The sequence below is a fragment of the Heterodontus francisci genome, chromosome 6 (assembly GCF_036365525.1).
Source record: "Heterodontus francisci isolate sHetFra1 chromosome 6, sHetFra1.hap1, whole genome shotgun sequence".
Classification (NCBI taxonomy): Eukaryota; Metazoa; Chordata; class Chondrichthyes; order Heterodontiformes; family Heterodontidae; genus Heterodontus; species Heterodontus francisci.
In genome coordinates this window covers 116,171,667-116,193,225 of record NC_090376.1, presented here as the reverse complement: position 1 = coordinate 116,193,225, position 21,559 = coordinate 116,171,667, and the positions used below count along the sequence as shown (strand labels likewise).

Sequence of the window (21,559 nt, the reverse complement as noted above, 5' to 3'; positions counted from 1 at the left end):
TTCCCCAAACTTCGTAAGGACTTTTTGCAGACTAAAAATTAACAGGAGTCCTGACTATGGCCATTAGCAGATTGTTTTAGAAAGAAGCACTTGCATTTATATAGTGTCTTTCACATCTCAAAGCACTTCACAGCCAAGTAAATACTTTTGAAGTATAGTCTCTGTTATAATATATAGAAACTCAGCAGCTAATTTGTGTGCAGGAATGTCCCACAAAAACAGAGATAAATGAGCAGATAATCTGGTATCATGCCTTGGAATCCTTTACGTTCACCTAAGAGGGCATTTGTGGCCTCAGTTTTCACCTATTTGGGGAATTTTAACATGGTGGAATGTATGAGTTTGGGGTAAATACAAGCTGTACTGACTGGATTAAGTAAATCCAATCGTATCTGTTGCTCTATGTGATCACTCTGCTGAGTAAAGTATCTTAGCAAGTATTTACTCAGTCCATCTTAGAAGAAATATATGTGCAAAAGACATGAATAGCCAGTACAGATCAAAAGGAAAGATCCCTGGGTTATGTTACTGTATATGTGGATATTGAGCAGTATGGGCACACCCCTCAAAGATGTTTCGGTCACTTACAGGAGTGACTGGCATTGCTGTAATCCAGAGAATATCAAAGGCAAAGCCAAACTTGTAACAGATTGTTGCCACCAGGTGAGGAAGGGGTCTCAGGCTCCCCTTTCACTCCTTCTCTGGTTTGACTGCAACAGGGTTTATTCTTGCAACACAGCACTTGCTCACTGTTCCTCAAATATAATTACAAATGAACCAATCAGACAGTTTTTCTTGAGTTTAAACAAGAAAGATGTAGGTTTTCAACCTTACCACTCTAAACTGGTTAAAATTACTAAAATTTGCGACGCATCCACACTCACAATCATATGAGAGGCACACACACACACACACACAAAAATCGATACAGAGGGGAAAAAAGAGTTGGGAGGTTGGAGTAGAATCCTTAATAAAAACTGAATTTAAATACGGAAATGTAGTTCCACTGTCCTTAGGTGAAATTGAAGTCTTGAAGTCCTCACTGGGCCAGGTGCACAAATCGGGCTTGCTTCTCTGGTTCCGGAATGCTGCAGAGAGGCTTTATCCATCCTCTTGGTTGTTGCCTGTGAGGGTCTGTAGATTGCTGGTTTAGCTGCAGCTGAGGCTCTCCTGGGACTTTGCCGGAGAGGGAGACAGGAGAGAGAGCAATGTGGTTAACTCTTACATGCCCTCTGAAATGGCCTAGCAAGCCACTCAGTTATACCTAACTGCTATGAAGTTAATAAAAAGGAATGAAACCGGACGGACCACCCAGCATCGACCTAGGCACCGGAAACGACAACGACAAACCCAGCCCTGTCGACCCTGCAAAGTCCTCCTTACTAACTTCTGGGGGCTTGTGCCAAAGTTGGGAGAGCTGTCCCACAGACTAGTCAAGCAACAGCCTGACATAGTCATACTCACGGACTCATACCTTACAGACAATGTCCCAGACACTGCAATCACTATCCCTGGGTATATCCTGTTCCACTGGCAGGACAGACCTAGCAGAGGTGGTGGCACTGTGGTATACAGTAGGGAGGGAGTTGCCCTGGGAGCCCTCAACATGAGGTTTCATGGCATCAGGTCAAACATGGGCAAGGTAACCTCCTACTGATTACCACCTACCGCCCTCCCTCAGCTGATGTCAATACTCCACCATGTTGAACACCACTTGGAGGAAGCACTGAGGGTGGCAAGGGCACAAAATGTACTCTGGGTGGGGGACTTCAATGTCCATCACCAAGAGTGGCTCGGTAGCACCACTACTGACCGAGCTGGCCGAGTCCAAAAGGACATAGCTGCTAGACTGGGTCTGCGGCAGGTGGTGGGGGAACCAACACGAGGGAAAAACATACTTGACCTCGTCCTCACCAATCTGCCTGCTGCAGATGCTTCTGTCCATGACTGTATTGGCAGGAGTGTCCACCGCAGAGTCCTTGTGGAGCCGAAGTCCCGCCTTCACATTGAGGATACTGTCCATCGTGTTGTGTGGCACTATCACCGTGCTAAATGGGATAGATTTCGAATAGATCTAGCAATGCAAAACTGGGCATCCATGAGGCGCTGTGAGCCATCAGCAACAGCAGAATTGAACTCAACCACAATCTGTAACCTCATGGCCCGGCATATCCCCCACGCTACCATTACCATCAAGCCAGGAGACCAACCCTGGTTTAATGAAGAGTGCAGGAGGGCATGCCAGGGGCAGCACCAGGCATACCTCAAAATGAGGTGTCAAACTGGTGAAGCTCCTCAGGACTATCTGCGTGCCAAACTGCGTAAGCAGCATGCAATAGATAGAGCAAAGCGATCCCATAACCAACGGATCAGATCAAAGCTCTGCAGTCCTGCCACATCCAGCCGTGAACGGTGGTGGACAATTAAACAACTAACTGGAGGAGGTGGCTCCACAAATATTGCTTAGCAATAACCTGCTCAGTGACGCTCACTTTGGGTTCTGCCAGGGCCACTCAGCTCCTGACCTCATTACAGCCTTGGTTCAAACATGGACAAAAGGGCTGAACTCAAGAGGTGAGGTGAGAGTGACTGCCCTTGACATCAAGGCAGCATTTGACCGAGTATGGCATCAAGGAGCCCTAGCAAAACTGAGGTCAACGGGAATCAGGGGGAAAACCCTCCGCTGGTTGGAGTCATATCTAGCGCAAAGGAAGATGGTTGTGGTTGTTGGAGGTCAACCATCTGAGCTCCAGGACATCACTGCAGGAGTTCCTCAGGGAAATGTCCTAGGCCCAACCATCTTCAGCTGCTTCATCAATGACCTTCCTTCAATCATCAGGTCAGAAGTGGGGATGTTCGCGGATGATTGCACAATGTTCAGCACCATTCGTGACTCCTCAGATACTGAAGCAGTCCGTATAGAAATGCAGCAAGACCTGCACAATATCCAGGCTTGGGCTGATAAGTGGCAAGTAACATTCGCGCCACACAAGTGCCAGGCAATGACCATCTCCAACAAGAGAGAATCTAACCATCTCCCCTTGACATTCAACAGCATTACCATTGCTGAATCCCCCACTATCAACATCCTCGGGATTACCATTGACCAGAAACTGAACTGGAGTAGCCATATAAATACCGTGGCTACAAGAGCAGGTCAGAAGCTAGGAATCCTGAGGCGAGTAACTCACCTCCTGACTCCCCAAAGCCTGTCCACCATCTACAAGGCACAAGTCATGAGTGTGATGGAATACTCTCCACTTGCCTGGATGGGTGCAGCTCCAACAACACTCAAGTGCTCGACACCATCCAGGACAAAGCAGCCCGCTTAATTGGCACCCCATCTACAAACATTCACTCCCTCCACCACCGACGCACAGTGGCAGCAGTGTGTACCATCTACAAGATGCACTGCAGTAATGCACCAAGGCTCCTTCGACAGCACCTTCCAAACCCGCGACCTCTGCCAACTAGAAGGACAAGGGCAGCAAATACATGGGAACACAACCACCTGCAAGTTCCCCTCCAAGTCACAGACCATCCTGACTTGGAACTATATCGCCGTTCCTTCACTGTCGCGGGGTCAAAATCCTGCAACTCCCTTCCTAACAGCACTGTGGGTATACCTGCCCCAAATGGACTGCAGTGGTTCAAGAAGGCAGCTCACCACCACCTTCTCAAGGGCAATTGGGGATGGGCAATAAATGCTGGCCTGGCCAGCGTTGCCCACATCCCATGAATGAATAAAAAAAAAAGAAATGTTCCTACCTTGGAATTCAGTTACTGTCTTTCTTCTTTCTGAGACACAATTTGCAAACTCAGAGTTACACAGGCAGGTATGTCTTGTGACTATCTCTTTGTTTGAAAACAGAAGTTTCTGGAAGGTCAACTTTCTTTCAAAGTCAATGGGTGTCAATGGCTTTTGTCGACCAATATTGACAAAAACCATTCTAGGTAAGTGAATCAGAGTGCACCCCTATTGTTCTGGCTAGACTGGGTAATTACCTCTGTCTCCCAGCTGGCCTTTGGCTTCTCATATGCAAATTGTGCATGGCCATCTTTAGCTGTTCTGTTCTGCTTTTTAAAAGTTATTTGTAATAATGTCCAGTAAAGGGTCTCAGGCAAAGTTTCATACGATGAATACGAAATTAATAGTTTTTCCATTTGGCATGTGGGTTTTCCCTCACACAGACATATTGAAGAAATAAAACTTCAGGCGAAAATATTTCATATAAACAAAAGTTTAAAGAAGGAAAAGCAAATGTGATATTTTGAAAGGAATTTCTATCGCTGAGGATGCCAACCATAAAAGAAACCATTTCTTAGATCAAAACGTTGGATTGCCAGCATACTGCTCCATTGCAGCCGGTAATAAACTTTGAGCTCCTACTTGGCTGAATCCTGATTTTTACTTCATCCCCTACGTAAAAACAGAGAGGGGAACATTAATCTGAAGGATTGCATGGGTTTGGTTGCAGGTGGGATTTAAAAGTGACAAAAATGACAACACATTGGAATGTCATCTCCAACCCACCAACTTTTGGGTTTCATGTGCCCGCAAACCCCTCAGGAGAGGCGGGTTGGTAATTAACAGATCCTAATCGTTGAATTAGAGCAGTATGGACCAAAATTTGTCAGCTTAACATGTTGTCCATGGGTTTCTGGGCTTCATGGAACTCTCAAGTGAAAGAAAAACATGAACACAGAAGCAATTGACAGGGTGAATCAATGTCAGGGAATTATGGCAATAAATACTCAGTATTCACAGCTGCTTTCTTAGCTGCTAGTGGGAAAGGGTATTTATAGTACTTCCTGAGTATTTGCTTTCTACGCTTTGGAGGTTTCATCTATCAGGTCAGAATGAGAGCCACTTATGTTGCCTTAGATTGGACCTCAAGATGACAAGGAACAGCCTCCAGGCCACAGACCTGTCATTTCACAGGAAAGAGGGCACCAGCGAAGAGGTGCAGCTTCACAGGAGGCCATACCCATCACACAGGGTGTATAGGATCAGCTTCCTCAACATGTCAGAACAGCAGTGTCTCAGGAGGCTCACATTGTTGTGCCAGGTGGTGGCAGATATCTGCAGCCTACTGTAAGAAACTTGTTTCCAGTTGTACCTGGAGACCATGCTCTACCACTGACTGGCAAAAATACTACTGTTGCCAACTTCTTTTCTTCTAGATCTTTTCAGGGCTCTGCTGGAAGCATTTACAGGATTTCTTTTATTCTTTCTTGGGATGTGGGCATCATTAGCAAAGCCAGCATTTGTTGCACATTCCTAATTGCCCTTGATAACTGAATGGCTTGCTAGGCCATTTCAGAGGGCAGTTAAGAGTCAACCACATTGCTGTGGGTCTGCAGTCACATGTAGGCCAGACTAGATAAGGACAGAAGATGTCATTCCCTAAAGGAAATTAATGAACCAGATGGGTTTTTATGACAATTGATGATTGTTTCATGGCACAATTACTAAGACTAGTTTTCAATGCCAGACTTTTATTAATTAGTTGAATTTAAATTCCACCAGCTGCCATTTGAACCCATGTCCCCAGTGTATTTGCCTTGGCCTTCTGGAATATTAGGTCTGTGACATTACCACTACGCCACTGTCTCCCCCAGTTAGCTGCCTGCAAATGCAAGAGTGTAATGGCATGTTGAAAATGTTTGCCAGTGGTGGATGAATAGATAGGACGTGAGGAAGTGCATGGACAGAAATGGTTGGGTGCACCTACCAAGTTAATGGGTGTGAAGAGTGTTGTGCTGGAGTAGCTTGAGAAGGCAGAGTACAAGGGTCAGGTGATGCACAGCAGCAGGATGTAGGTGAATGAGCTACTGTGCTCACCTTTCCAGACCTGGTCATTAAAGCACTTTGTGTACTACACTCCTGCTGCTTACCTCCTCAGCAACTTCCAACCATGCCTTCTTGGTCTCTTCCATAGCTTATATATTCTTCTCATTTCTGGGAAATAGCATCTCCCTGTGGTTTCTCACAGACCCCAGCAGCACATCCAGGGAGACACGTTTGAAACATGATGCAACTTTTGCACATACTCGCTTCCATTTCTTACATTTCTCCCTTCTTCTCTTGAACTCCAACACTTCCAAATTACATCTTTGCATTGTCATTTTAAATACTGGAGTTGAGGTCATGTCTTATGAGTCCTCATCATGCCCAATGCTGCTGACTGGAAATAGAATGATAATGAGAGGCATACATTTAAAAAGCCACAGACCAGTGTACTTAACATACTTGTGGGTTTCCCAGGTGATACCGCCCCACTGCCCTGCAATAGTTCAGCTCCCAGATAAGGTTGGAGCTATTATGTTAAAGACAGGTGTAGCACTATCTCTGTACTACACTGACGTGCCAGCCTGATTGTCTGTTGAGGACTGTGGAGTGGGGATTCAATCCACACCCTTTTGCCTTTAAGGGCCTTTGCCAACATCGTTAGCACACTTAACATCATATAATGTTATATTGATGAGGACGGATTTGAAAGATGTTGCAGACAAGGTACAGCAGTAGAATCTGGGTATCTGATATTGATAACATTTTTTGGCAATTTTTCTTTTCTCCAAGTTTCTTCCCATCTCTCCTTAAAGCATCGATCCATGATGTGAGTTCATTTCCACAGGTGGCAACCCTATGAGGCCTCTGTGCTGAGTGTCAGTGAACTACTTTACTATGGGAAGCTTCATAGTGAAGCCTGGTCCTGGATTGTGATTTCCATCCATATCCACAGGATCACACAGTACCCATCAGAAATGGGGATCCTAATATATGAATGTGAACTTAACCCCCAAAAATGGGTGTGTTTAGGTCATGTGGGAAGATAAAGACCATAAAATTCGGCTTCATAGCACCCATATTTTCGGTACTATGCATGCCGCTTTGGTGCCAAAGTGGTTACACCCTTCTTTTCGAACAAGGCTGTAACATTTGCAATTCTCCAGTCTTCCGGCACCACCCCTGTATCTAAAGGGAATTGGAAGGTTATAGCCAATGTCTTCACAAATTTCCACCCTTACTTTCCTGAGTATCCTCAGATGCATCTGTTATCAATTTTAAGTACAGCCAGTCTTTCTAGTACCTTCTCTTTATTAATTTTTAGCCCATCAGTTATCGCAACTTTCTCTTCTTTCACTACGACTTTGACAGCAAATTTTCCTTGGTAAAGACAGATGCAAAGTTTTCATTTAGTACCTCAGCCATGCCCTCTGCCTCCATGCGTAAAGCCCCTTTTTAGTTCCTAATTAGTCCTACTCTTCCTTTCACTATTTATATGTCGATAGAGGACTTTCTATTCCATGTTATGTTGGCTACCAGTCTCTTCTCATACTGTCTCTTTGCTACTCTTATTTCTTTTTTCACTTTTTTCACTTCTACTCTGAACTTTCTATATTCTGCCTGGTTCTCATTTGTATTATCAACCTGACATCTGTCATAAGCACCCTTTCTATGCTTCATCTTACTCTCTATCTCTTTAGTCACTCAAGGAGCTCTGGCTTTGGTTGTCACCTTTCCCCTTCATGGGAAAGAGCCTCAACTGTACCAAACCATCTCTACTTTAAAGGCAGCCCATTGTTCAATTACAGTTTTTCCTGCCAAACTTTGATAGGAACATTGGAGCAGGAATAAGCCATTCAGCCCATTGAGCCTGCTCGCCATTCAATTAGATCATGGTTGATCATCTACCTCAACGCCACTTTCCTGCGCTGTCCCCATAACCCTTGATGTCATTGGTATCCGGATATCTGTTTAATTTTTGTCTTGAGCATGCTCAATGATTGAACTTTTACAGCCCTCTGGGGTCGAAAATTCCGAAGATTCACCACCCTCTGAGTGAAGAAATTCCTCCTCATCTCAGTCTTAAATGACCAACCCCTTATTCTAAGACTATGTCCCCTGATTCTAGACTGACCAGCCAGGGGAAACATCCTATCTACATCCATCCTGTCACGCCCTATAAGAATTTTGTAAGTTTCAATGAGATCACCTCTCATTCTTTGAAACTCTGGAGAATACTAGCCCAGTTTCCTCAATCTCTCCTCATAATCCAAGGAATCAGTCTGGTGAACCTCTGTTGGACTCCCTCTATGGTAAGGATATCCTTCCTTTCATGAGGAGACCGAAACTGTGCACAATACTCCAAGTGTGGTCTCACCAAGGCTGTACACAATTGCTGCAAGACTTCTTTACTCCTGTACTCAAAGCCCCTTGCGATGAAGGCCAGCATACCATTTGCCTTCTTAATTGCTTGGTGCACCTGCATGCTGGCTTTTAGTGATTCATGAACAAAGACACCCAGATCCCTTTGGACATCAACACTCCCAACCTCTCACCATTTAAGAAATACTCTGTCTTGCTGTTTTTTCCTACAAAGTGGATAACTTCACACTTATTCACATTATAGTCCACCTGCCATGTTCTTGCCCATACACTTAGCCTGTCCAAGTCCCCTTGAAGCTACGTTGCATCCTCCTCACAACTTACCCTACCTAGTTTTGTGTCATTAGCAAATTTGGAAATATGACATTTGGTCCCCACATCCAAATCATTGATATAGATTGTGAAAAGCTGTGGCCCCAACACTGATCCTTGCAGTACCCCACTAGTAGCAGCTTCCCATCCTGAGAATGACCCATTTATTCCTACTCTCTGTTTTCTCAATCCATACCAATATATTACCCCCAATCCCATGTGCTCTAATTTTGTTCACTAACCTCCTGTGTGGGACCTTCTGAAAATCCAAATATGTGCTACAAGTAACATCCTCAAAAAACTCCAACAGGTTTATTTGGGACAGATGCATTCTCACCCCATTGAAATTGGTCCTCCCTCAATTAATTATTTTACTCTGGATTACTGTTCATTCTTTTCCATAGCTAACCTAAACCTTATGTCACTATGATAAATTTCCCCTAAATGTTCCCCTAATGACACTTGATCCACTTGTCCTATCTCAGTCCCCAGAATGATATCCAGCAATGCCTCTTTCCTCGTTAGATTGGAAACGTACTGAGCTAGAAAATCCTTCCGAACACACTTCAGAAACTCTTCTCCCATTCTGCCCTTTACACTATTACTATCCCAGCCTATATTAGGATAATTAAAGCTCCCTATTGTAACTAGAGTCATAGAGTCGTACAGCATGGAGACAGGCTTTTCGGCCCACCGCGTCCATGCTGACCATAATGCCTATCAATACTAATCCCACCTGCCTGCATTAATTCCATATCCCTCTATGCCTTGCTCATTCAAGTACCTGTCCAGATGCCTCTTAAATGTTGCTACTGTTCCTTCCTCCACCACCTCCTGAGGCAGCTCATTCCAGAAACCCACTATTCTTTGTGTGAAAGGTTTACCCCTTTGATCCCCTTCAAACCTCCTCCCTCTCACCTTAAATCGATGCCCTCTAGTTTTAGTCACCCCTACCATGGGAAACAGACTCTGGCTATCTACCCTATCTATGCTTCTCATAATTTTATATACCTCTATCATGTCCTCTCTCAGCCTCCTTCGCTCCAGGGAAAACAGACCCAGCCTATCCAATCTCTCTCAATAACTCAAGCGCTCCAAACCAGGCAACATCCTTTTGAATCTTTTCTGCACCATCTCTGGCTTAAACACATCTTTCCTGTAGTGCGGCGACCAGAACCGCACACAGTACTCCAAATGTGGCCTAACCAACGTTATGTACAAACTGTAACATGACGTCCCAACTCTTGTACTCAATGCCTCAGCCGATGAAGGCAAGCATGCCATACACCTTCTTCACCACCCTGTCTACCTATGTTGCCACTTTCAGGGAACTATGTACTTGCACCCCAAGGTCTCTCTGCTCAAGAACGCTCCGCAGGGCCCTGCCATTCACTGCATATGTCCTGCCCTGCATTAACTTCCCAAAATGCATTACTTCACACTTGTCTGCGTTAAATTCCATTTGCCAATCTCATGCCCACTTTCCCAGTTGATCTATATCCTGTTGTAACCTTAGACAACCTTCTTCACTGTCCACTATACCACCAATTTTGGTGTCATCTGCAAACTTACTAATCATACCCCCTACATTCACATCTAAGTCATTAATATACTTGACAAACAACAGAGGGCCCAGCACCGATCCCTGCGGCACACTACTGGTCACCGGCCTCCAATCTGAAAAACAACCCTCCACTACCGCCCTCTGCCTCCTATCGCCAAGCCAATTTTGTATCCAATTGGCTTGCTCACCCTGGATCCCATGTGTTTGAACCTTCTGGACCAGCCTACCATGCGGGATCTTGTCAAAGGCCTTGCTAAAATCCATGCAGACAACGTCCATCGCCCTGCCCTCATCACTCCTCTTGGTCACCTCCTCGAAAAACTCAATGAAATTCATGAGACATGATTTTCCACGCACAAAGCCATGCTGACTATCCCTAATCAGACCATGCCTTTCCAAATGCATATAAATCCTGTCTCTCAGAATCCCTTCCAATAACTTTCCCACCACTGATGTAAGGCTCATCAGCCTGTAGTTCCCTGGCTTATCCCTGCTGCCCTTCTTAAATAAAGGCACAACATTAGCTATCCTCCAGTCTTCCAGTACCTCACCCGTGGCTTACTATGATACAAAAATCTCTGCCAGGGCCCCAGCAATCTCCTCCCTTGCTTCCCATAGCATCCTAGGATATACCTGGTCAGGCCCTGGGGATTTATCCGCCTTAATGCGCTTCAAAACCTCCAACACCTCCTCCTTTGTAATGTTGATATGCTCCAGGATATCGCTGTTCCCTCCCTTGAACTCACTAGCTTCCATGACCTTCTCCACGGTAAATACAAATGCGAAGTATTCATTTAAGACCTCGCCCATTTCCCATGGCTCCACACATAGATTACCACACTGATCCTTAAGGGGACCTACTCTCTCCCGAGCTACCCTTTTACTCTTAATATACTTATAGAATCTTTTAAAAAATCTATCAAAGTCTGACCATGCCTCATAGGGATTTAACAGATTATCATTCTTGTAAATTTCATTCAAGAACCCGAATAAAATGGCCAAACCTTCATCACTATCCAACTGATCAAATCCAACTCACAAAATACTTTACTTCTGATTTTACTTCTTGTAGGAAGCAACAACACCAAGGCCATACCTCTTTCGTACCCTCTTTAGTAGGGACGTAACCTGTTCCACAAATCCACTTCCATCTTCCACTGGTCACATGGTTTAGACTCCAAAAACATTGGAGGGTAACCATATCCCAATAATTTACACCTCATGAAAAGTTTACACAGCTTCATGTGTTTATAACGTGCTTCCTTCTTTGTGATCATAAATCTCACTAAACATTTGACGTTGATAGATCTGCATTTGGATTATTACAGGGTCCATTTACATAAATCAAAATGATATTACAATTACTCTGTGGTTATAGCATTTGATGGAATATTGACTAATTTCCACAGATATGCTATTGCTACAAGTATTATTATAGATTATAGCTTCATCAGATATGTTATGCGACATGATAGAGGTTTACAAAGTTATGAATGGCATGGGCAGATTGGATAGTCAGAAGCTTTTTCCCAGGGCGGAAGAGTCAGTTACGAGGGGACATAGGTTTAAGGTGAGAGGGGCAAAGTTTAGAGGGGATGTGCGAGGCAAGTTCTTTACACAGAGGGTGGTGAGTGCCTGAAACTTGCTGCTGGGGGAGGTGGTGGAAGCAGGTACGATAGTGGCGTTTAAGAGGCATCTTGACAAATACAGGAACAGGATGGGAATAGAGGGATACAGTCCCCGGAAGTGCAGAAGGTTTTAGTTTAGACAGGCATCAAGATCGGCGCAGGCTTGGAGGGCCGAATGGCCCGTTCCTGTGTTGTACTGTTCTTTGTTCTTTGTTCCTTTATCTTATCTGCCAGGGAAATCTCATGGCCCCTTTTCGCCCTCCTAATTTCCTTCTTAAGTGTAGTCCTACATCCCCTATACTCCTCGAGGGACTCGCTTGATCCCAGCTGCCTATACCTGACATATGCTTCCTTCTTTGTCCTGACCAGACCCTCAATATCCCTCGTCAGCCAAGGTTCCCTAAACTTGCCAGCCTTGCGCTTCCATCTAACAGGAACATGCCGGCCCTGAACTCTTCCTATCTCACTTTTAAAAGCCTCCCACTTGCCAGACGTCCCTTTACCTGTAAACAGCCTCTCCCATTCAACTTTTGAGAGTTCCTGTCTGATGCCATCGAAATTAGCCTTCCCCCAATTTAGGACTTCAACCTGAGGACCAGTCCTATCCTTTTCCATAACTATCTTGAAGCTCATAGAGTTATGGTCACTGGTCCCAAAGTGCTCCCCCACTGACACATCAACCACCTGCCCGTCCTCATTTCCTAAGAGAAGGTTGGGTGTAGCCCCTTCTCTAGTAGGGCCATTCACATACTGCTTCAGAAAACTATCCTGGACACACTTGACAAATTCTTCCCCATCTGATCCCTTAGCACTAAGGCAGTCCCAGTCAATATTAGGGAAGTCAAAATCACCTACTATTACAACCTTATAATTCCTACACCTATCTGTGATTTCCCTACATATATGCTCCTCCACTTCCCTCTGACTATTGGGGGGCCTATAGTATAATCCCAACAAAGTGATCACCCCTTTCTTATTTCTAAGTTCTACCCATATGACCTCGTTGGACATTCCCCCCGGAATATCTGCCGTGATGTCCTCCCTAATTAATAGTGCAACTCCCCCTCCTCTCTTACCTCCACCTCTGTCACGCTGGAAGCATCGGTATCCCGGAACATTGAGCTGTCAATCCTGCCCATCCCACAACCACGTTTCCGTAACAGCTATAATATCACAATCCCATGTACCGATCCATACTCTGAGTTCATCTGCCTTACCTGTAAGGCTTCTTGGATTAAAGTAATTGCAGTTTAGCCTACCAGACCTTCCTCGCTCCCTGTCCTGCCCCTGCCCGGCCTGCCTATTGGACTTGCTTGCTTTAACCTTTACATTTGCCTCAACTATCTCATCGGAGAGACTACTACTTTGGGTCCCACCCCCCTGCAAGACTAATTTAAACCCTCCCAAGTAATACTAGCAAGCCTCCCCGCGAGGATATCAGTCCCCTTCCAGTTTAGATGCAACCCGTCCTTCTTGTACAGGTCACCTCTGCACCAGAAGAGATCCCAATGATCCAAGTAGCTGAAGCCCTCCCGCCTACACCAGCTCTTCAGCCATGCATTCATTTGCCTTATCCTCCTATTCCTACCCTCACTAGCATGTGGCACAGGAAGTAATCCTGAGATTACAACCCTAGAGGTCCTGCTTTTTAACCTTCTGCCTAACTCCCTCTCTTCACTTTGCAGGACCTCATCTCTCTTCCTGCCTATGTCGTTAGTACCAATATGGACCACAACCTCTGGCTGTTCACCTTTCCATTTCAGAATGTCCTGCAGCCGCTCTGAGACATCTTTGACCCTAGCACCAGGGAGGCAACATACCATCCTGGAGTCTTGTTTGTGGCCACAGAAACGTCAATCTCACCCCTTATGATAGAATCCCCTATCACTATAGCTCTTCCACCCCTTTTCCTCCCCTGCTGTGCAGCAAAGCCCTCCGTGGTGCCACGAACTTGGCTGTTGCTGCTTTCCCCTGGGAGGTCATCCCCCCCAACAGTATCCAAAGCGGTATATCTGTTTGAGTGGGGGATGGCCACAGGGGACTCCTGCACTACCTGCCTGTGCCTACTACTCCGTCTGGTGGTCACCCATCTCTTTTCTGCCTGTGCAGCCATTACCTGCAGTGTGACCACCTCACTAAACGTGCTATCCACGACATCCAGTGTAGTTTTTGCACTGCTCTGTAATTTCTGGGCAAATTTATTCCTTTGTATATTTTCCACTCTTTGGTGGCCTATAAAATACACATAGTAGTCTACTGGTACCTCTATTGTTTCTTAACTCTAACCAAATAGATTCTGTCCTTGATCCCTCTCTCTCTTCAGCACAGTAATATTATCCTTAATCAATACTGCCACCTCTCCGCCTTTCTTTCTTTCCCTATCTTTCCTGAACACTTTGTATCCAGGAATATTTAGTACCCAGTCCTATCCTTTTTGAGCCAGGTCTGCGTTATCACCATGACATCATATTCCCACATGGCTACCTGCACCTACAGCTCACCAACCTTATTTACCACATTCCATGCATTCACATATATGCACAACAAACCCAATTTAGGCCGTATTGCATTTCCTCATAATCTGACCCCACCTAATACCTTATTATTTCTTCCTCTAGTGCTACCTGTCTCTCCCAATACTTTGTGCACCTTGTATTTTCTCTATAATGTTAACTCCTGGTTCCCAACCTCCTGCCAAGTCAGTTCAAACCCACTTAGTAGCCCTAGCAAATCGCCCCGCAAGGACATTTGTCCTGGCTCTGTTCAGGTGCAACTCGCCCAGCCTGTACAGGTCCCACCTCCCTCAAAACTGACCCCAATATCCCAGGAATCTGAAGCCCTCCCTCCTGCACCATCTCTCCAGTTTGCGTTTTACTGCTCTCTCCTCCTATTTCTATGCTCACTAGCACATGGCACTGGGTGTAATCTGGAGATTACTACCTCCAAGGTCCTGTTTTCTAGTTTCTTTCCTAATCCTTAAAATCTGCCCGCAGGACCCCATCCCTCTTTCTACCTATGTGATTGGTATTGATATGGACCACAACTGCTGGCTGTTCACCCTTTCCCCACCACGCCCCCCCCCCACCTCCCCGCCCCCCCCCCTCCCCCCCACAGAGTTCTCTGCAACTGCTCAGTGACATCACTGACACTGTCGAGGGAGGCAACATGCCATCCCGGATTCAGATCTGGGGCAACAGAAGTGCCTGTCTGTTCCCATAACTATAGAATCCCCTATCACTATTGCTTTCCCAATCTTCCTCCTGCGCCCCTGCACAGCTGAGCCAGCTGTAGTTCCATGAACTTGGCTCTGGCGGCACTCCCCAGAAGAACCATCACTCTCACCAGTACTGAATACTGGTTGGAGAGTGAGATGTATTCAGGAACCTCATGCATTACCTGCCTGATCCTGCTTAACTCTCTGGTGTTCATCCGTTCCCTCTCTGTCTGCACACCTTCAAGCTGCAGGGTGACCACATCCAGAAATGCGATATCCACAAAAAACTCAGCCTCACAGTTGCACTGCAGTGATATCAGCTGCTGCTCAAGCTCCGAAACCCTGAGCTTGAGTTGCTCCAGCTGACAATACTTCCTGCACATGTGTTGTCCAGGACACAAGAAGTCCATAGGTCAGAGATGCTCTTCTTTGCCTCTCTTTATTAGACTATTAACTGACTTAAAGGAAATAAATTTCACAGATAAATAAATAATCACCTGCTACTCACCAATCAGCTGCTTCCTTTGTGCTGACCTTAGTTTATTTTTTAGGGAGTTAACTTCTATGTTTTTACTTAACGCTTATTATTGAAAGACATCAGATTTTAATTTACTGAAAAATTCAGAACCCTTTCGATTTAATTGCTTTTTAATTTTAACTTTATCCCCGATATCTGATTGATTAATTGAACACTAATTTAAATTATATGGGAAATTGTCAAAATAGCGTTAGATTTTTATAGCAATTAATTGATCTAATCTTACTTTATAGTTGATTAATTTAAACTAAATTAAAGGCTTTCAAGTATATGCACCACACGTGAATTTGTGTCCTGTGACATCATTTGGAAATGTTTTTTTCTTTTCTGGTTCAGACTCACAGCGATCACAATGCTGCTCCTCCTAGGCCTCTGTTGATGTGCTGCTCCTCTTGCAGGCTTCTCCTTTCATCACAGATTATTATTTCCAAAAGTTTTCTCACCACCGAAGTTAAATTGACAGACCTGTAGTTTCTGGGCTTATCTTTTTGAACAAGGGGGTAACATTTGTAAGGGGGGATGATATCTTCGAAGGTTCCTCAAATGAGGCCATTTGGGTAGAACTTAAAAGCAAAAAGGGGGTAATCACTTGGCTGGGTGTGTACTACAGGCCTCCAAACAGTCAGGAAGAGATAGAGTAGATATGTAGGCAAATGTCAGAGAGGTGTAAAAATAATAGGTTAATAATAGTAGGGGATTTCAACTTCCTCAGTATAAACTGGAATTGTCTTAGTGCAAAAGGCTTAAAGGGGGCGGAATTCTTAAAATGCATACAGGAGAGCTTTTTGAGGCAGTACGTAGAAAGTCCTACAAGAAAAGGGGCAGTACTGGACCTAATCCGAGGGAATGAAGCTGGATAAGTGGTAGAAGTGTCAGTGGGGGATCATTTTGGGGATAGTGACCATAACTCTGTAAGATTTAAGGTTGTTATGGAAAAGGACAAAAATGGACCCGAGATAGAGGTGCTGAATTAGGGGAAGGTCAATTTCAATATGATAAAACAGAATCTGGCCAAAGTGGACTGGGAGCAGCTACTTGTAGGAAAGTCTACATCACATCAGTGGGAATCATTTAAAGAGGAAATTGTGAGAGTTCAGAGCCAACATGTACTCATTAAGGTGAAGGATAGAACCAACAGGCCCAGGGAACCCTGGATGTCAAGGGATATAGAGGATTGGATCAGGAAAAAAAAGGAGGCTTATGGCAGATCCAAAGCGCTGAAAACATAGAAACACAAAAAAATCGGAGCAGGAGTAGGCCATTTGGCCCTTCGAGCCTGCTCCCCCATTCATTATGATCATGGCTGATCATCCAACTCAGTAGCCTGTTCCCGCTTTCGCCCCATACCGTTTGATCCCTTTAGACCCAAGAGCTATATCTAACTCCTTCTTGAAAACATGCAATGTTTTGGCCTCAACTGCTTTCTGTGGTAGCGAATTCCACAGGCTCACCACTCTCTGGGTGAAGAAACAGCAGAGACACTAGAGGAGTATAAAAAGTGTAGGGTGGCACTTATAAAAGTAATTAGGAGAGTGAAGAGGGGACATGAAAAACCACTGGCAGGCAAGATAAAGGAAAATCCTAAGGTGTTTTATGAGTATATTAAAGGTAAGAGGATAACCAGGGGAAGAGTAGGGCCCATTAGGGACCAACGTGGTAATCTTTGTGTGGAGCCGCAGGACATAGGTGAGGTTTTAAATGATTACTTTTCATTGGTGTTCACTCTGGAGAAGGACGATGTAGGTGTAGAGATCAGGGAGGAGGATTGTGATATCCATGAACATATTAGCATTGAAAGGGAGGAAGTATTAGCTGTTTTAGCGGGCTTAAAAGCGGATAAATCCTCAGGCCCAGATGAGATGTATCCCAGGCTGTTATGTGAGGCAAGGAAGGAGATAGCAGGGGCTTTGACACAAATTTTCAAATCCTCTCTGGCCACAGGAGAGGTACCAGAGGACTGGAGGACAGCGAATGTGGTACCATTATTCAAGAAGGTTAGCAGGGATAAACCAGATAATTACAGGCCTGTGAGTCTAACATCAGTGGTTGGGAAAATATTGGAAAAAGTTCTGAGGGACAGGATTAATCCCCACTTGGAGAGGCAGGGATTAATCAGGGATAGTCAGCATGGCTTTGTTAGGGGGAGATCGTGTCTAACTAACTTGATTCAATATTTCGAGGAGGTGACTAGATGTGTACATGAGGGTAAAGCAGTTGATTAGTATACATGGATTTCAGTAAGGCTTTTGAGAAGGTGCCACATGGGAGATTGATTAAGAAGGTAAGAGCCCATTGCATCCAGGGCAATTTGGCAAATTGGATTCAAAATTGGCTTAGTGGCAGGAGGCAGAGGGTAATGGTCGAGGGCTGTTTTTGCGATTGGAAGCCTGTGACCAGTGGTGTACCACAGGGATCGGTGCTGGGACCCTTGCTGTTTGTAGTGTACATTAACGATTTAGACGTAAATATAGGAGGTATGATCAGTAAGTTCGCAAATGACACGAAAATTGGTTGTGTCATAAAAAGTGAGGAGGAAATTCTTAAATTACAGGGAGATATATATAGGCTGGTAAGATGGGCAGAGCAGTGGCAAATGGAATTTAATCCTGAAAAATGTGAGGTAATGCATTTTGGGAGGACTAACAAGACAAGGCAATATACAATGTATGGTAGGGTCCTAGGAAGTACAGAAGGTCAAAGGGACCTTGATGTACTTGTCCATAGATCACTGAAGGCAGCAGCACAGGTAGATAAGGTGGTTAGGAAGGCATATGGGATACTTGCCTTTATTAGCCGAGGCATAGAATATAAGAGCAGGGAGGTTATGATGGAGCTGTATAAAACACTAGTTAGGTCACAGCTGGAGTACGGTGTACAGTTCTTGTCACCACACTATAGGAAGGATGTGATTGCACTGGAGAGGGTGCAGAGGAGATTCTCCAGGATGTTTCCTGGGCTGGAGCATTTCAGCTATGAAGAGAGACTGAAAAGGCTAGGGTTGTTTTCCTTGGAGCAGAGAAGGCTGAGGGGGGACATAATTGAGGTGTACAAGGTTATGAGGGGCATTGATAGGTTAGATAGGAAGAAAATCTTTCCCTTAGCGGAGGGGTCGAGAACCAGGGGGCATAGAATTAAGCTAAGGGGCAGGAGGTTTAGGGGGGATTTGTGGAAACATTTTTTCACCCAGAGGGTGGTTGGAATCTGGAACGCACTGCCTAAATGGGTGGTGGAGGCAGGAACCCTCACAACATTTAAGAAATATTTAGATGAGCACTTGAAACGCTATAGCATACAAGGCTACGGGCCAAGTGCAGGAATGTGGGATTAGAATAGTTGGATGCTGGATGGCCGACACTGACACGATGGGCCGAAGGGCCTGTTTCTGTGCTGTATAATTCTATGACTCTATATAGATGGGCTGGTAAGATGGGCGGAGCAGTGGTAAATGGAATTTAATCCCGAAAAGTGTGAGGTAATGCATTTTAGGAGTACTAACAAGGCAAGGGAATATACAATGGATGGTAGGGCGCTAGGAAGTACAGAAGGTCAGAGGGATCTTGGTGTACTTGCCCACTGAAGGCAGCAGCACAGGTAGATAAGGTGGTTAGGAAGGCATATGGGATACTTGCCATTATTAGCCGAGGCATAGAATATAAGAGCAGGGAGGTTATGATGGAGCTGTATAAAATGCGAGTTAGGCCACAGCTGGAGTACTGTGTACAGTTCTGGTCACCACACTATAGGAAGGATGTGATTGCACTGGAGAGGGTGCAGAGGAGATTCACCAGGATGTTGCCTGGGCTGGAGCATTTCAGCTATGAAGAGAGACTGAAAAGGCTAGGGTTGTTTTCCTTGGAGCAGAGAAGGCTGAGGGGGGACATGATTGAGGTGTACAGGGTTATGAGGGGCATTGATAGGTTAGATAGGAAGAAACTTTTTCCCTTAGCGGAGGGGTCAAGAACCAGGGGGCATAGATTTTGGGTAAGGGGTAGGAGGCTTAGGGCGGATTCGAGGAAAAATGTTTTCACCCAGCGGGTGGTTGGAATCTGGAACGCACTGCCTGAAGAGGTGGTGGAGGCAAGAACCCTCACAACATTTAAGAAGTATTTAGATGAGCACTTGAAACGTCATAGCATACAAGGCTACGGGCCAAGTGCAGGAATATGGGATTAGAATAGTTGGGTGCTGGATGGCCGGCACTGACACGATGGGCTGAATGGCCTGTTTCTGTGCTGTCTAACTCGATGATTCTATGACTCGAATTCTCCAATCTCTGGCACCAACCCTATGTCGAAGGAGGATTGAAAGATTATGCCAGTGCCTCCACAATTTCCACCCTTACTTCCCTCAATATCCTCAAATGCATCTCATCTGGTCCTGGTGACTTATCAACTTTTAGTACAGCCAGCCTTTCTAATACCTCCTGTTTATAAATTTATAGCCCATCCAGTGTCTGAACTACCTCCTCTTCCACTCTGACTTTGGCAGTAACTTCCTTGATAAAGACAGATGCAAAGTACTCATTTAGAACCTTAGCCATATCCTCTGTCTCCATGCATGAATCCCCTTTCTGGTCCTGAATCAGCCTGACTAGTCCTTTTACTACCTTTTTACTATTTATATGCTGTTGTGACCCAGGCGAGAGTAATGCACTGTCAATTCAGTCCCAATACTCCACAGCTCGCAGCATATTATTAAAGTTTTCCCACCTACTGGAAATTAGCCAAATTAAACACTTTAGTAACCCCCAGAATAAAACAGACCAAACCAGGGATCTTTAAACAACATCAAATTAACTATTCATTAATAAACTAAATCTTAAACACTTTTGAGATACATTTATGTCTGAAGACCTTATAACTTCTTATTTCTTCTAACTCCCCCCATTCATACACATACATTCAAAAATCAACAGGTAACCGGTTTTAAAAATAGTATTTCTTGGGAATAAATTAAGTAGCTGGTATGTAAATCCTGATGAGTTATGTTCCTGGTTGGTGAGATGCCCCAGAATAGAACAATCAGATGTCACTCAAAGTCTCCAGCTGAAATTGGCAGTCTATAACGGATAGGCGTTCAAAATACTTCAGTTGCAGCAGGCATCACACAGTTCTTTTAAGAAGGAGTATAACAAGGAGTCCACTTGGATTTTAAAACCGGCAGTCTCTCGGTAAAAAGGTTACTGAAAATTTCAGCAAACACAATTAAATGACAGAGAGTCCTTCTTGAATCAAAGAATAATACAGTGCAGAAGAGGCCCTTCGGCCCATCGAGTCTGCACCGATGCATTAAAGACACCTGACCTGTCTACCTAATCCCATTTGCCAGCACTTGGCCCTTAGCCTTGAATGTTATGACGTGCCAAGTGTTCATCCAGGTACTTTTTAAAGGATGTGAGGCAACCCACCTCCACCACCCTCCCAGGCAGTGAATTCCAGACCATCACCACCCTCTGGGTAAAAAAGTTCTTCCTCAAATCCCCCTTAAACCTCCTGCCCCTCACCTTAAACTTGTGTCCCCTCGTAACTGACCCTTCAACTAAGGGGAACAGCTGCTCCCTATCCATCCTGTCCACGCCCCTCATAATCTTGTATACCTCAATCAGGTCACCCCTCAGTCTTCTCTGCTCCAGCGAAAACAACCCAAGCCTATCCAACCTCTCTTCATAGCTTAAATATTCCATCCCAGGCAACATCCTGGTGAATTGCCTCTGCACCCCCTCCAGTGCAATCACATCCTTCCTATAATGTGGCAACCAGAATTGCACACAGTACTCCAGCTGTGGTCTTACCAAAGTTCTATATAACTCCAACATGACCTCCCTGCTTTAGTAATCTATGCCTCGATTGATAAAGGCAAATGTCCCATATACCTTTTTCACCACCCTATTAACCTGCCCTTCTGCCTTCAGAGATCTATGGACAAACACGCCAAGGTCCCTTTGTTCCTCGGAATTTCCCAGTGTCAGGCCATTCATTGAATACTTCCGTGTCACATTACTCCCTCCAAAGTGTATCACCTCACACTTTTCAGGGTTAAATTCCATCTGCCACTTTTCTGCCCATTTGACCATCCCGTCTATATCTTCCTGTAACCCAAGACACTCAACCTCACTGTTAACCACTCGGCC

The 21,559-nt window shown here is 45.0% G+C and overlaps 1 protein-coding gene across 1 annotated transcript in view; it reads left to right on the top strand.

Annotated features, from left to right (window-relative positions):
• Positions 1-21,559, top strand: part of bcl9 (BCL9 transcription coactivator) — a 310,905-nt gene that overhangs the window by 78,474 nt on the left and 210,872 nt on the right. The gene's annotated exons all lie outside the window — the stretch shown is intronic.